This window comes from Scyliorhinus torazame, chromosome 18, assembly GCF_047496885.1.
Source record: "Scyliorhinus torazame isolate Kashiwa2021f chromosome 18, sScyTor2.1, whole genome shotgun sequence".
NCBI classification, from domain to species: Eukaryota; Metazoa; Chordata; class Chondrichthyes; order Carcharhiniformes; family Scyliorhinidae; genus Scyliorhinus; species Scyliorhinus torazame.
Window position 1 is genome coordinate 37,431,074 of NC_092724.1, and position 19,525 is coordinate 37,450,598.

General features: G+C 47.1%; 1 protein-coding gene across 2 annotated transcripts in view; it reads right to left on the reverse strand.

Annotated features, from left to right (window-relative positions):
* Positions 1-19,525, reverse strand: part of slc1a6 (solute carrier family 1 member 6) — a 268,210-nt gene that overhangs the window by 47,348 nt on the left and 201,337 nt on the right. The gene's annotated exons all lie outside the window — the stretch shown is intronic.

Consider the following 19,525-nt stretch of genomic DNA (forward strand, 5'->3'; position numbering starts at 1 on the left):
TTGATCCACATCACCCTGATTGATCCACATCACCCTGATTGATCCACATCACCCTGATTGATCCACATCACCCTGATTGATCCACATCACCCTGATTGATCCTCATCACCCTGATTGATCCACATCATTCTGTTTGATCCACATCACCCTGATTGATCCAAATCACCCGGATAGATCCACATCACCCTGATTGATCCACATCACCCGGATAGATCCACATCACCCTGATTGATCCACATCACCCGGATTGTTCCACATCACACGGATAGATCCACATCACCCTGATTGATCCACATCACCCTGATAGATCCACATCACCCTGATTGATCCACATCATACAGATAGATCCACATCACCCTGATTGATCCACATCACCCTGATTGATCCACATCACACGGATAGAACCACACCCCACGGATAGATCCACATCATCCTGATTGATCCACATCACCCTGATAGATCCACATCACCCTGATTGATCCACATCACCCTGATTGATCCACACCACACGGATAGATCCACATCACACGGATAAATCCACATCATCCTGATTGATCCACATCACCCTGATTGATCCATATCACCCTGATTGATCCACATCACCCTGATTGATCCACATCACACGGATAGATCCACATCACCCTGATTGATCCGCATCACCCTGATTGATCCACACCACACGGATAGATCCACATCACACGGATAGATCCACATCATCCTGATTGATCCACATCACCCTGATTGATCCACATCACCCTGATTGATCCACATCACCCTGATTGATCCACATCACCCTGATTGATCCACATCACACGGATAGATCCACATCACCCTGATTGATCCACATCACCCGGATAGATCCACATCACCCTGATTGATCCACATCACCCTGATTGATCCATATCACCCTGAATGATCCACATCACCTGATTGATCCACATCACACAGATAGATCCACATCACCCTGATTGATCCACATCACCCGGATTGATCCACATCACCCTGATTGATCCACATCACCCCGATTGATCCACATCACCTGGATTGTTCCACAACACACGGATAGATCCACATCACCCTGATTGATCCACATCACCCTGATTGATCCTCATCACCCTGATTGATCCACAACACACAGATAGATCCACATCACCCTGATTGATCCACATCACACAGATAGATCCACATCACCCTGATTGATCCACATCACCCTGATTGATCCACACCACCTGATTGATCCACATCACACAGATAGATCCACATCACCCTGATTGATCCACATCACCCTGATTGATCCACATCACCCTGATTGATCCACATCACCCTGATTGATCAACATCACCCTGATTGATCCACATCACCCTGATTGATCCACATCACCCTGATTGATCCACATCACTCTGATTGATCCACATCACCCTGATTGATCCACAACACACGGATAGATCCACATCACCCTGATAGATCCACATCACCCTGATTGATCCACATCACACGGATAGATCCACATCACCCTGATTGATCCACATCACCGTGATTGATCCACATCACCCTGATTGATCCACATCACACGGATTGATCCACATCCACCGGATTGATCCACATCATCCTGATTGATCCACATCACCCTGATTGATCCACATCACCCTGATTGATCCACATCACCCTGATTGATCCACATCACCCTGATTGATCCACATCACCCTGATTGATCCACATCACCCTGATTGATCCACATCACCCTGATTGATTCACATCACCCTGATTGATCCACATCACACAGATAGATCCACATCACCCTGATTGATCCACATCACCCTGATTGATCGACATCACACGGATAGATCCACATCACACGGATAGATCCACATCACACGGATAGATCCACATCACACGGATAGATCCACATCACCCGGATAGAACCACATCACCCTGATTAATCCACATCACACGGATAGATCCACATCACCCTGATTGATCCACATCACCCTGATTGATCCACATCACCCTGACAGATCCACATCACCCTGATTGATCCACATCACACGGATAGATCCACATCACGCTGATTGATGCACATCACCCTGATTGATTCACATCACCCTGATTGATCCACATCACACAGATAGATCCACATCACCCTGATTGATCCACATCATTCTGATTGATCCACATCACCCTGATTGATCCACATCATCCGGATTGTTCCACAACACACGGATAGGTCCACATCACCCTGATAGATCCACATCACCCTGATTGATCCACATCACCCTGATTGATCCACATCACCCTGATTGATCCACATCACCCTGATAGATCCACATCACCCTGATTGATCCACATCACACGGATAGATCCACATCACGCTGATTGATCCACATCACCCTGATTGATCCACATCACACGGATAGATCCACATCACCCTGATTGATCCACATCACCCTGATTGATCCACATCACACAGATAGATCCACATCACCCTGATTGATCAACATCACCCTGATTGATCCACTTCACCCTGATTGTTCCACATCACACGGATAGATCCACATCACCCTGATTGATCCACATCACACGGATAGATCCACATCACCCTGATTGATCAACATCACCCTGATTGATCCACATCACCCTGATTGATCCACATCACTCAGATTGATCCACATCACACGGATAGATCCACATCACCCTGATTGATCAACATCACCCTGATTGATCCACATCACCCTGATTGATCCACATCACCCTGATTGATCCACATCACCCTGATTGATCCACATCACCCTGATTGATCCACATCACACGGATAGATCCACATCACACGGATAGATCCACATCACACGGATAGATCCACATCACACGGATAGATCCACATCAACAGGATAGAACCACATCACCCTGATTGATCCACATCACACGGATAGATCCACATCACACGGATTGTTCCACATCACCCTGATAGATCCACATCACCCTGATTGATCCACATCACCCTGATTGATCCACATCACCCTGATTGATCCACATCACACGGATAGATCCACATCACCCGGATTGTTCCACATCACCCGGATAGAACCACATCACCCTGATTGATCCACATCACACGGATAGATCCACATCACCCTGATTGATCCACATCACCCAGATAGATCCTCATCACCCTGATTATTCCACATCACCAGGATAGATCCACATCACCCTGATTGATCGACATCACCCTGATTGATCCACATCACCCTGATTGATCCACATCACCCTGATTGATCCACATCACCCTGATTGATCCACATCACCCTGAATGATCCACATCACCATGATTGATCCACATCACCCTGATTGATCCACATCACCCTGATTGATCCACATCACCCTGATTGATCCACATCACCCTGATTGATCCACATCACCTTGATTGATCCACATCACCCAGATTGATCCACATCACCCGGATAGATCCACATCACTCTGATTGATCCACATAACCTGGATAGATCCACATCACCCTGATTGATCCACATCACACGGATAGATCCACAGCACCCTGATTGATCAACATCACCCTGATTGATCCACATCACCCTGATTGATGCACATCACACGGATAGATCCACATCACCCGGATTGTTCCACATCACCCGGATAGAACCACATCACCCTGATTGATCCACATCACACGGATAGATCCACTTCACCCGGATTGTTCCACATCACATGGATAGATCCACATCACCCTGATTGATCCACATCACCCGGATTGATCCACATCACCCAGATAGATCCACATCACCCTGATTGTTCCACATCACCTGGATAGATCCACATCACCCTGATTGATCCACATCACCCTGATTGTTCCACATCACCTGGATAGATCCACATCACCCTGATTGATCCACATCACCCTGATTGATCGACATCACCCTGATTGATCCACATCACCCTGATTGATCCACATCACCCTGATTGATCCACATCACCCTGATTGATCCACATCACCCTGATTGATCCACATCACTCTGATTGATCCACATAACCTGGATAGATCCACATCACCCTGATTGATCCACATCACCCTGATTGATCCACATCACCCTGATTGATCCACATCACCCTGATTGATCCACATCACCCTGATTGATCCACATAACCCTGATTGATCAACATCACCCTGATTAATCCACATCACCCTGATTGATCCACATCTCCCTGATTGATCCACATCACCGGGATAGATCCGCATCACCCTGATTGATCAACATCACCCTGATTGATCAACATCACCCGGATAGATCCACATCACCCTGATTGATCCACATCACCCTGATTGATCCACATCTCCTTGATTGATCCACATCACTGGGATAGATCCACATCACCCTGATTGATCAACATCACCCTGATTGATCAACATCACCCGGATAGATCCACATCACCCTGATTGATCCACATCACCCTGATTGATCCACATCACCCTGATTGATCCACATCAGCCTGATTGATCCACATCACCCTGATTGATCCACATCACTCTGATTGATCCACATAACCTGGATAGATCCACATCACCCTGATTGATCCACATAACCCTGATTGATCAACATCACCCTGATTGATCCACATCACCCTGATTGATCCACATCACACGGATAGATCCACATCACCCTGATTGATCCACATCACACGGATAGATCCACGTCACCCGGATTGTTCCACATCACCCGGATAGTTCCACATCACCCTGATTGATCCACATAACCCTGATTGATCAACATCACCCTGATTGATCCACATCACCCTGATTGATCCACATCACACGGATAGATCCACATCACCCTGATTGATCCACATCACACGGATAGATCCACGTCACCCGGATTGTTCCACATCACCCGGGTAGATCCACATCACCCTGATTGATTCACATCACCCAGATTGATCCACATCACCCTGATAGATCCACATCACCCTGATTGATCCACATCACCCTGATTGATCCACATAACCCTGATTGATCAACATCACCCTGATTAATCCACATCACCCTGATTGATCCACATCACACGGATTGTTCCACATCACACGGATAGATCCACATCACCCGGATAGTTCCACATCACCCGGGTAGATCCACATCACCCTGATTGATTCACATCACCCAGATTGATCCATATCACCCAGATTGATCCACATCACCCGGATTGTTCCACATCACCTTGATTGATCCACATCACCCTGATTGATCCACATCACCCTGATTGATCCACATCACCCTGATTGAGCCACATCTCTCTGATTGATCCACATCACCGGGATAGATCCGCATCACCCTGATTGCTCCACATCACACGGATAGATCCACATCAACCTGGTGGATCCACATCACCCTGATTGATCCACATCACCCGGATAGATCCTCATCACCCTGATTGATCCACATCATTCTGATTGATCCACATCACCCTGATTGATCCACATCACCCGGATAGATCCACATCACCCTGATTGATCCACATCACCCGGATAGATCCACAACACACGGATAGGTCCACATCACCCTGATAGATCCACATCACCCTGATTGATCCACATCACCCTGATTGATCCACATCACCCTGATTGATCCACATCACCCTGATAGATCCACATCACCCTGATTGATCCACATCACACGGATAGATCCACATCACGCTGATTGATCCACATCACCCTGATTGATCCACATCACACGGATAGATCCACACCACCCTGATTGATCCACATCACCCTGATTGATCCACATCACACAGATAGATCCACATCACCCTGATTGATCAACATCACCCTGATTGATCCACTTCACCCTGATTGTTCCACATCACACGGATAGATCCACATCACCCTGATTGATCCACATCACACGGATAGATCCACATCACCCTGATTGATCCACATAACCCTGATTGATCAACATCACCCTGATTAATCCACATCACCCTGATTGATCCACATCACACGGATTGTTCCACATCACACGGATAGATCCACATCACCCGGATAGTTCCACATCACCCGGGTAGATCCACATCACCCTGATTGATTCACATCACCCAGATTGATCCATATCACCCAGATTGATCCACATCACCCGGATTGTTCCACATCACCTTGATTGATCCACATCACCCTGATTGATCCACATCACCCTGATTGAGCCACATCTCTCTGATTGATCCACATCACCGGGATAGATCCGCATCACCCTGATTGATCAACATCACCCTGATTGATCAACATCACCCGGATAGATCCACATCACCCTGATTGATCCACATCACCCTGATTGATCCACATCTCCTTGATTGATCCACATCACTGGGATAGATCCACATCACCCTGATTGATCAACATCACCCTGATTGATCAACATCACCCGGATAGATCCACATCACCCTGATTGATCCACATCACCCTGATTGATCCACATCACCCTGATTGATCCACATCAGCCTGATTGATCCACATCACCCTGATTGATCCACATCACTCTGATTGATCCACATAACCTGGATAGATCCACATGACCCTGATTGATCCACATAACCCTGATTGATCAACATCACCCTGATTGATCCACATCACCCTGATTGATCCACATCACACGGATAGATCTACATCACCCTGATTGATCCACATCACACGGATAGATCCACGTCACCCGTATTGTTCCACATCACCCGGATAGTTCCACATCACCCTGATTGATCCACATAACCCTGATTGATCAACATCACCCTGATTGATCCACATCACCCTGATTGATCCACATCACACGGATAGATCCACATCACCCTGATTGATCCACATCACACGGATAGATCCACGTCACCCGGATTGTTCCACATCACCCGGGTAGATCCACATCACCCTGATTGATTCACATCACCCAGATTGATCCACATCACCCAGATTGATCCACATCACCCAGATTGATCCACATCACCCGGATTGTTCCACATCACCTTGATTGATCCACATCACCCTGATTGATTCACATCACCCAGATTGATCCACATCACCCAGATTGATCCACATCACCCTGATTGATCCACATCACCCTGATTGATCCACATCACCCTGATTGATCCACATCTCCCTGATTGATCCACATCACCGGGATAGATCCACATCACCCTGATTGATCAACATCACCCTGATTGATCAACATCACCCGGATAGATCCACATCACCCAGATTGATCCACATCACCCGGATAGATCCACATCACCCAGATTGATCCACATCACCCGGATTATTCCACATCACCTTGATTGATCCACATCACCCTGATTGATCCACATCACCGGGATAGATCCACGTCACTCTGTTTGATCCACATCACCCTGCTTGATCCACATCACCCTGATTGATCCACATCACCCTGATTGATCAACATCACCCTGATTGATCCACATCAGCCTGATTGATCCACATCACTCTGATTGATCAACATCACCCTGATTAATCCATATCACCCTGATTGATCCACATCACATGGATAGATCCACATCAACCTGGTGGATCCACATCACCCTGATTGATCCACATCACCCGGATAGATCCTCATCACCCTGATTGATCCACATCATTCTGATTGATCCACATCACCCTGATTGATCCACATCACCCGGATAGATCCACATCACCCTGATTGATCCACATCACCCGGATAGATCCACATCACCCTGATTGATCCACATCACCCGGATTGTTCCACATCACACGGATAGATCCACATCACCCTGATTGATCCACATCACCCTGATAGATCCACATCACCCTGATTGATCCACATCACACGGATAGATCCACATCACCCTGATTGATCCACATCACCCTGATTGATCCACATCACACGGATAGAACCACATCACACGGATAGATCCACATCATCCTGATTGATCCACGTCACCCTGATAGATCAACATCACCCTGATTGATCCACATCACCCTGATTGATCCACATCACCCGGATAGATCCACATCACCCTGATTGATCCACATCACCCGGATTGTTCCACATCACACGGATAGATCCACATCATCCTGATTGATACACATCACCGGGATAGATCCACATCACTCTGATTTATCCACATCACCCAGATTGATCCACATCACCCTGATTGATCCACATCAGCCTGATTGATCCACATCACCCTGATTGATCCACATCACACGGATAGAACCACACCCCACGGATAGATCCACATCATCCTGATTGATCCACATCACCCTGATAGATCCACATCACCCTGATTGATCCATATCACCCTGATTGATCCACACCACACGGATAGATCCACATCACACGGATAGATCCACATCATCCTGATTGATCCACATCACCGGGATAGATCCACATCACTCTGATTGATCCACATCACCCAGATTGATCCACATCACTCTGATTGATCCACATCACCCAGATTGATCCACATCACCCTGATTGATCCGCATCACCCAGATTGATCCACATCACCCTGATTGATCAACATCACCCTGATTGATCCACATCACCCTGATTGATCCATATCACCCTGATTGATCCACATCAGCCTGATTGATCCACATCACCCTGATTGATCAACATCACCCTGATTGATCCACATCACCCTGATTGATCCACGTCACCCGGATTGTTCCACATCACACGGATAGATCGACATCACCCGGATAGTTCCACATCACCCGGGTAGATCCACATCACCCTGATTGATTCACATCACCCAGATTGATCCACATCACCCAGATTGATCCACATCACCCGGATTGTTCCACATCACCTTGATTGATCCACATCACCCTGATTGATCCACATCACCCTGATTGATCCACATCACCCTGATTGATCCACATCTCCCTGATTGATCCACATCACCGGGATAGATCCACATCACCCTGATTGATCAACATCACCATGATTGATCAACATCACCCGGATAGATCCACATCACCCTAATTGATCCACATCACCCTGATTGATCCACATCACCCTGATTGATCCACATCACCGGGATAGATCCACATCACTCTGATTGATCCACATCACCCTGATTGATCCACATCACCCTGATTGATCCACATCACCCTGATTGATCAACATCACCCTGATTGATCCATATCAGCCTGATTGATCCACATCACTCTGATTGATCCACATCACCCGGATAGATCCACATCACCCTGATTGATCAACATCACCCTGATTAATCCACATCACCCTGATTGCTCCACATCACACGGATAGATCCACATCAACCTGGTGGATCCACATCACCCTGATTGATCCACATCACCCGGATAGATCCTCATCACCCTGATTGATCCACATCATTCTGATTGATCCACATCACCCTGATTGATCCACATCACCCGGATAGATCCACATCACCCTGATTGATCCACATCACCCGGATAGATCCACAACACACGGATAGGTCCACATCACCCTGATAGATCCACATCACCCTGATTGATCCACATCACCCTGATTGATCCACATCACCCTGATTGATCCACATCACCCTGATAGATCCACATCACCCTGATTGATCCACATCACACGGATAGATCCACATCACGCTGATTGATCCACATCACCCTGATTGATCCACATCACACGGATAGATCCACACCACCCTGATTGATCCACATCACCCTGATTGATCCACATCACACAGATAGATCCACATCACCCTGATTGATCAACATCACCCTGATTAATCCACATCACCCTGATTGCTCCACATCACACGGATAGATCCACATCAACCTGGTGGATCCACATCACCCTGATTGATCCACATCACCCGGATAGATCCTCATCACCCTGATTGATCCACATCATTCTGATTGATCCACATCACCCTGATTGCTCCACATCACCCGGATAGATCCACATCACCCTGATTGATCCACATCACCCGGATAGATCCACATCACCCTGATTGATCAACATCACCCGGATTGATCCACATCACACGGATAGATCCACATCATCCTGATTGATCCACATCACACGGATAGATCCACATCACCCTGATTGATCCACATTACACGGATAGATCCACATCACACGGATAGATCCACATCACACGGATAGATCCACATCATCCTGATTGATCCACATCACACGGATAGATCCACATCACACGGATAGATCCACATCACACGGATAGATCCACATCATCCTGGTTGATCCACATCACACGGATAGATCCACATCACCTTGATTGATCCACATAACCCTGATTGATCAACATCACCCTGATTGATCCACATCACCCTGATTGATCCACATCACACGGATAGATCCACGTCATCCGGATTGTTCCACATCACACGGATAGATCCACATCACCCGGATAGTTCCACATCACCCGGGTAGATCCACATCACCCTGATTGATCAACATCACCCTGATTGATCAACATCACCCGGATAGATCCACATCACCCTGATTGATCCACATCACCCTGATTGATCCACATCACCCTGATTGATCCACATCACCCTGATTGATCCACATCACCCTGATTGATCCACATCACCCTGATTGATCCACATCACCCTGATTGATCCTCATCACCCTGATTGATCCACATCATTCTGTTTGATCCACATCACCCTGATTGATCCAAATCACCCGGATAGATCCACATCACCCTGATTGATCCACATCACCCGGATAGATCCACATCACCCTGATTGATCCACATCACCCGGATTGTTCCACATCACACGGATAGATCCACATCACCCTGATTGATCCACATCACCCTGATAGATCCACATCACCCTGATTGATCCACATCATACAGATAGATCCACATCACCCTGATTGATCCACATCACCCTGATTGATCCACATCACACGGATAGAACCACACCCCACGGATAGATCCACATCATCCTGATTGATCCACATCACCCTGATAGATCCACATCACCCTGATTGATCCACATCACCCTGATTGATCCACACCACACGGATAGATCCACATCACACGGATAAATCCACATCATCCTGATTGATCCACATCACCCTGATTGATCCATATCACCCTGATTGATCCACATCACCCTGATTGATCCACATCACACGGATAGATCCACATCACCCTGATTGATCCGCATCACCCTGATTGATCCACACCACACGGATAGATCCACATCACACGGATAGATCCACATCATCCTGATTGATCCACATCACCCTGATTGATCCACATCACCCTGATTGATCCACATCACCCTGATTGATCCACATCACCCTGATTGATCCACATCACACGGATAGATCCACATCACCCTGATTGATCCACATCACCCGGATAGATCCACATCACCCTGATTGATCCACATCACCCTGATTGATCCATATCACCCTGAATGATCCACATCACCTGATTGATCCACATCACACAGATAGATCCACATCACCCTGATTGATCCACATCACCCGGATTGATCCACATCACCCTGATTGATCCACATCACCCCGATTGATCCACATCACCTGGATTGTTCCACAACACACGGATAGATCCACATCACCCTGATTGATCCACATCACCCTGATTGATCCTCATCACCCTGATTGATCCACAACACACAGATAGATCCACATCACCCTGATTGATCCACATCACACAGATAGATCCACATCACCCTGATTGATCCACATCACCCTGATTGATCCACACCACCTGATTGATCCACATCACACAGATAGATCCACATCACCCTGATTGATCCACATCACCCTGATTGATCCACATCACCCTGATTGATCCACATCACCCTGATTGATCAACATCACCCTGATTGATCCACATCACCCTGATTGATCCACATCACCCTGATTGATCCACATCACTCTGATTGATCCACATCACCCTGATTGATCCACAACACACGGATAGATCCACATCACCCTGATAGATCCACATCACCCTGATTGATCCACATCACACGGATAGATCCACATCACCCTGATTGATCCACATCACCGTGATTGATCCACATCACCCTGATTGATCCACATCACACGGATTGATCCACATCCACCGGATTGATCCACATCATCCTGATTGATCCACATCACCCTGATTGATCCACATCACCCTGATTGATCCACATCACCCTGATTGATCCACATCACCCTGATTGATCCACATCACCCTGATTGATCCACATCACCCTGATTGATCCACATCACCCTGATTGATTCACATCACCCTGATTGATCCACATCACACAGATAGATCCACATCACCCTGATTGATCCACATCACCCTGATTGATCGACATCACACGGATAGATCCACATCACACGGATAGATCCACATCACACGGATAGATCCACATCACACGGATAGATCCACATCACCCGGATAGAACCACATCACCCTGATTAATCCACATCACACGGATAGATCCACATCACCCTGATTGATCCACATCACCCTGATTGATCCACATCACCCTGACAGATCCACATCACCCTGATTGATCCACATCACACGGATAGATCCACATCACGCTGATTGATGCACATCACCCTGATTGATTCACATCACCCTGATTGATCCACATCACACAGATAGATCCACATCACCCTGATTGATCCACATCATTCTGATTGATCCACATCACCCTGATTGATCCACATCATCCGGATTGTTCCACAACACACGGATAGGTCCACATCACCCTGATAGATCCACATCACCCTGATTGATCCACATCACCCTGATTGATCCACATCACCCTGATTGATCCACATCACCCTGATAGATCCACATCACCCTGATTGATCCACATCACACGGATAGATCCACATCACGCTGATTGATCCACATCACCCTGATTGATCCACATCACACGGATAGATCCACATCACCCTGATTGATCCACATCACCCTGATTGATCCACATCACACAGATAGATCCACATCACCCTGATTGATCAACATCACCCTGATTGATCCACTTCACCCTGATTGTTCCACATCACACGGATAGATCCACATCACCCTGATTGATCCACATCACACGGATAGATCCACATCACCCTGATTGATCAACATCACCCTGATTGATCCACATCACCCTGATTGATCCACATCACTCAGATTGATCCACATCACACGGATAGATCCACATCACCCTGATTGATCAACATCACCCTGATTGATCCACATCACCCTGATTGATCCACATCACCCTGATTGATCCACATCACCCTGATTGATCCACATCACCCTGATTGATCCACATCACACGGATAGATCCACATCACACGGATAGATCCACATCACACGGATAGATCCACATCACACGGATAGATCCACATCAACAGGATAGAACCACATCACCCTGATTGATCCACATCACACGGATAGATCCACATCACACGGATTGTTCCACATCACCCTGATAGATCCACATCACCCTGATTGATCCACATCACCCTGATTGATCCACATCACCCTGATTGATCCACATCACACGGATAGATCCACATCACCCGGATTGTTCCACATCACCCGGATAGAACCACATCACCCTGATTGATCCACATCACACGGATAGATCCACATCACCCTGATTGATCCACATCACCCAGATAGATCCTCATCACCCTGATTATTCCACATCACCAGGATAGATCCACATCACCCTGATTGATCGACATCACCCTGATTGATCCACATCACCCTGATTGATCCACATCACCCTGATTGATCCACATCACCCTGATTGATCCACATCACCCTGATTGATCCACATCACCCTGAATGATCCACATCACCATGATTGATCCACATCACCCTGATTGATCCACATCACCCTGATTGATCCACATCACCCTGATTGATCCACATCACCCTGATTGATCCACATCACCTTGATTGATCCACATCACCCAGATTGATCCACATCACCCGGATAGATCCACATCACTCTGATTGATCCACATAACCTGGATAGATCCACATCACCCTGATTGATCCACATCACACGGATAGATCCACAGCACCCTGATTGATCAACATCACCCTGATTGATCCACATCACCCTGATTGATGCACATCACACGGATAGATCCACATCACCCGGATTGTTCCACATCACCCGGATAGAACCACATCACCCTGATTGATCCACATCACACGGATAGATCCACTTCACCCGGATTGTTCCACATCACATGGATAGATCCACATCACCCTGATTGATCCACATCACCCGGATTGATCCACATCACCCAGATAGATCCACATCACCCTGATTGTTCCACATCACCTGGATAGATCCACATCACCCTGATTGATCCACATCACCCTGATTGTTCCACATCACCTGGATAGATCCACATCACCCTGATTGATCCACATCACCCTGATTGATCGACATCACCCTGATTGATCCACATCACCCTGATTGATCCACATCACCCTGATTGATCCACATCACCCTGATTGATCCACATCACCCTGATTGATCCACATCACTCTGATTGATCCACATAACCTGGATAGATCCACATCACCCTGATTGATCCACATCACCCTGATTGATCCACATCACCCTGATTGATCCACATCACCCTGATTGATCCACATCACCCTGATTGATCCACATAACCCTGATTGATCAACATCACCCTGATTAATCCACATCACCCTGATTGATCCACATCTCCCTGATTGATCCACATCACCGGGATAGATCCGCATCACCCTGATTGATCAACATCACCCTGATTGATCAACATCACCCGGATAGATCCACATCACCCTGATTGATCCACATCACCCTGATTGATCCACATCTCCTTGATTGATCCACATCACTGGGATAGATCCACATCACCCTGATTGATCAACATCACCCTGATTGATCAACATCACCCGGATAGATCCACATCACCCTGATTGATCCACATCACCCTGATTGATCCACATCACCCTGATTGATCCACATCAGCCTGATTGATCCACATCACCCTGATTGATCCACATCACTCTGATTGATCCACATAACCTGGATAGATCCACATCACCCTGATTGATCCACATAACCCTGATTGATCAACATCACCCTGATTGATCCACATCACCCTGATTGATCCACATCACACGGATAGATCCACATCACCCTGATTGATCCACATCACACGGATAGATCCACGTCACCCGGATTGTTCCACATCACCCGGATAGTTCCACATCACCCTGATTGATCCACATAACCCTGATTGATCAACATCACCCTGATTGATCCACATCACCCTGATTGATCCACATCACACGGATAGATCCACATCACCCTGATTGATCCACATCACACGGATAGATCCACGTCACCCGGATTGTTCCACATCACCCGGGTAGATCCACATCACCCTGATTGATTCACATCACCCAGATTGATCCACATCACCCTGATAGATCCACATCACCCTGATTGATCCACATCACCCTGATTGATCCACATAACCCTGATTGATCAACATCACCCTGATTAATCCACATCACCCTGATTGATCCACATCACACGGATTGTTCCACATCACACGGATAGATCCACATCACCCGGATAGTTCCACATCACCCGGGTAGATCCACATCACCCTGATTGATTCACATCACCCAGATTGATCCATATCACCCAGATTGATCCACATCACCCGGATTGTTCCACATCACCTTGATTGATCCACATCACCCTGATTGATCCACATCACCCTGATTGATCCACATCACCCTGATTGAGCCACATCTCTCTGATTGATCCACATCACCGGGATAGATCCGCATCACCCTGATTGCTCCACATCACACGGATAGATCCACATCAACCTGGTGGATCCACATCACCCTGATTGATCCACATCACCCGGATAGATCCTCATCACCCTGATTGATCCACATCATTCTGATTGATCCACATCACCCTGATTGATCCACATCACCCGGATAGATCCACATCACCCTGATTGATCCACATCACCCGGATAGATCCACAACACACGGATAGGTCCACATCACCCTGATAGATCCACATCACCCTGATTGATCCACATCACCCTGATTGATCCACATCACCCTGATTGATCCACATCACCCTGATAGATCCACATCACCCTGATTGATCCACATCACACGGATAGATCCACATCACGCTGATTGATCCACATCACCCTGATTGATCCACATCACACGGATAGATCCACACCACCCTGATTGATCCACATCACCCTGATTGATCCACATCACACAGATAGATCCACATCACCCTGATTGATCAACATCACCCTGATTGATCCACTTCACCCTGATTGTTCCACATCACACGGATAGATCCACATCACCCTGATTGATCCACATCACACGGATAGATCCACATCACCCTGATTGATCCACATAACCCTGATTGATCAACATCACCCTGATTAATCCACATCACCCTGATTGATCCACATCACACGGATTGTTCCACATCACACGGATAGATCCACATCACCCGGATAGTTCCACATCACCCGGGTAGATCCACATCACCCTGATTGATTCACATCACCCAGATTGATCCATATCACCCAGATTGATCCACATCACCCGGATTGTTCCACATCACCTTGATTGATCCACATCACCCTGATTGATCCACATCACCCTGATTGAGCCACATCTCTCTGATTGATCCACATCACCGGGATAGATCCGCATCACCCTGATTGATCAACATCACCCTGATTGATCAACATCACCCGGATAGATCCACATCACCCTGATTGATCCACATCACCCTGATTGATCCACATCTCCTTGATTGATCCACATCACTGGGATAGATCCACATCACCCTGATTGATCAACATCACCCTGATTGATCAACATCACCCGGATAGATCCACATCACCCTGATTGATCCACATCACCCTGATTGATCCACATCACCCTGATTGATCCACATCAGCCTGATTGATCCACATCACCCTGATTGATCCACATCACTCTGATTGATCCACATAACCTGGATAGATCCACATGACCCTGATTGATCCACATAACCCTGATTGATCAACATCACCCTGATTGATCCACATCACCCTGATTGATCCACATCACACGGATAGATCTACATCACCCTGATTGATCCACATCACACGGATAGATCCACGTCACCCGTATTGTTCCACATCACCCGGATAGTTCCACATCACCCTGATTGATCCACATAACCCTGATTGATCAACATCACCCTGATTGATCCACATCACCCTGATTGATCCACATCACACGGATAGATCCACATCACCCTGATTGATCCACATCACACGGATAGATCCACGTCACCCGGATTGTTCCACATCACCCGGGTAGATCCACATCACCCTGATTGATTCACATCACCCAGATTGATCCACATCACCCAGATTGATCCACATCACCCAGATTGATCCACATCACCCGGATTGTTCCACATCACCTTGATTGATCCACATCACCCTGATTGATTCACATCACCCAGATTGATCCACATCACCCAGATTGATCCACATCACCCTGATTGATCCACATCACCCTGATTGATCCACATCACCCTGATTGATCCACATCTCCCTGATTGATCCACATCACCGGGATAGATCCACATCACCCTGATTGATCAACATCACCCTGATTGATCAACATCACCCGGATAGATCCACATCACCCAGATTGATCCACATCACCCGGATAGATCCACATCACCCAGATTGATCCACATCACCCGGATTATTCCACATCACCTTGATTGATCCACATCACCCTGATTGATCCACATCACCGGGATAGATCCACGTCACTCTGTTTGATCCACATCACCCTGCTTGATCCACATCACCCTGATTGATCCACATCACCCTGATTGATCAACATCACCCTGATTGATCCACATCAGCCTGATTGATCCACATCACTCTGATTGATCAACATCACCCTGATTAATCCATATCACCCTGATTGATCCACATCACATGGATAGATCCACATCAACCTGGTGGATCCACATCACCCTGATTGATCCACATCACCCGGATAGATCCTCATCACCCTGATTGATCCACATCATTCTGATTGATCCACATCACCCTGATTGATCCACATCACCCGGATAGATCCACATCACCCTGATTGATCCACATCACCCGGATAGATCCACATCACCCTGATTGATCCACATCACCCGGATTGTTCCACATCACACGGATAGATCCACATCACCCTGATTGATCCACATCACCCTGATAGATCCACATCACCCTGATTGATCCACATCACACGGATAGATCCACATCACCCTGATTGATCCACATCACCCTGATTGATCCACATCACACGGATAGAACCACATCACACGGATAGATCCACATCATCCTGATTGATCCACGTCACCCTGATAGATCAACATCACCCTGATTGATCCACATCACCCTGATTGATCCACATCACCCGGATAGATCCACATCACCCTGATTGATCCACATCACCCGGATTGTTCCACATCACACGGATAGATCCACATCATCCTGATTGATCCACATCACCGGGATAGATCCACATCACTCTGATTTATCCACATCACCTAGATTGATCCACATCACCCTGATTGATCCACATCAGCCTGATTGATCCACATCACCCTGATTGATCCACATCACACGGATAGAACCACACCCCACGGATAGATCCACATCATCCTGATTGATCCACATCACCCTGATAGATCCACATCACCCTGATTGATCCATATCACCCTGATTGATCCACACCACACGGATAGATCCACATCACACGGATAGATCCACATCATCCTGATTGATCCACATCACCGGGATAGATCCACATCACTCTGATTGATCCACATCACCCAGATTGATCCACATCACTCTGATTGATCCACATCACCCAGATTGATCCACATCACCCTGATTGATCCACATCACCCAGATTGATCCACATCACCCTGATTGATCAACATCACCCTGATTGATCCACATCACCCTGATTGATCCATATCACCCTGATTGATCCACATCAGCCTGATTGATCCACATCACCCTGATTGATCAACATCACCCTGATTGATCCACATCACCCTGATTGATCCACGTCACCCGGATTGTTCCACATCACACGGATAGATCGACATCACCCGGATAGTTCCACATCACCCGGGTAGATCCACATCACCCTGATTGATTCACATCACCCAGATTGATCCACATCACCCAGATTGATCCACATCACCCGGATTGTTCCACATCACCTTGATTGATCCACATCACCCTGATTGATCCACATCACCCTGATTGATCCACATCACCCTGATTGATCCACATCTCCCTGATTGATCCACATCACCGGGATAGATCCACATCACCCTGATTGATCAACATCACCATGATTGATCAACATCACCC